A 1,096-nucleotide genomic window follows, 5' to 3' on the forward strand; every position below is an offset into this window, starting at 1 on the left:
GGTGTTTTGGGTTTTTTTAATGGTTTTATTTTATTTTTTTTTAATTATTTTTTTTTGGGAGGGGGGGTTGTGTGTGTTTTTTGTGTGTTTTTTTTGGGGTTTATTTTTATTTGTTTGTTTGCTTGTTGTTGTTTGTTTGTTTTGTTTTTTTCGGGGGGAGGGAACGAGATAGGACACACCTAACAAACATCCACCCTTCTCAAATCTCTCCTCCTCCTCCTTCTATTTTTATACATGCCACTTCCTCGTAACACTTATTTAATCTTCGGCACATAAAACCTAATTATGAGGCGTGCTGACGAAATGAGTTACTTCTCACAATCCACAAATGGAGATATTGTCCAAAAATCAACATTAGGCTCAAATTTGCAGATTTTCTATTGATGTCATATTCTTTCACTATAACCTGCATTTATTAATTCCTTCTCATCAATTGTAAAACCGTCACCTCTAAATAAGCGTGATGTATCTATGTCCTTAAGGCTTCAATCCGAGAAGCAACTCATTTTGTCAGCATGTTTCACAATTGCGTTGTAAGTGCTGTAAACAACCATCACAATTACCATTACCGTCACCATCGCCAACAACATCATCATCATCATCAGCATTATCATCATCATCATCATCATCACCGACTCAACAATTCCCCTCTCATAAACAATCTCCACCATTACTTTCTTTTTACGTAAACAACAAAAACGGGCACCAAAATCAGGACACGGGGAAAAAACAAGAACAAAAAAGTGCTGTAAACAACTCTCACCACACACCACTTACAAAACCACTGTGTTCAGCAGTGAATTTTCTACAAGGTGCAATCCTTAACTGAAAATGTTCCAAATCTGACATGTTGTAGCTAGCCTACCTTTCTTTAGTTATAATTTATATCAGTGTCAGGGTAAAGGGAGAGAAGTGTGGGATACAAACTTTAGAAAAGAGTAATGTGTCGATTGTTTCCCCTTACACAAAAATTACAACATTTCCCTTTTCTAGACTGGATCAATTACAATAATTCTTGTCGCAAGTCCAGTGGTGGGAAACGACTGTCTTGTACTCCCCTTTCTTTACACTGTCCCCGGGGCGATAAATACGTTGG

The sequence above is a fragment of the Aplysia californica genome, unplaced genomic scaffold, assembly GCF_000002075.1.
Source record: "Aplysia californica isolate F4 #8 unplaced genomic scaffold, AplCal3.0 scaffold00030, whole genome shotgun sequence".
Lineage (NCBI taxonomy): Eukaryota > Metazoa > Mollusca > Gastropoda > Aplysiida > Aplysiidae > Aplysia > Aplysia californica.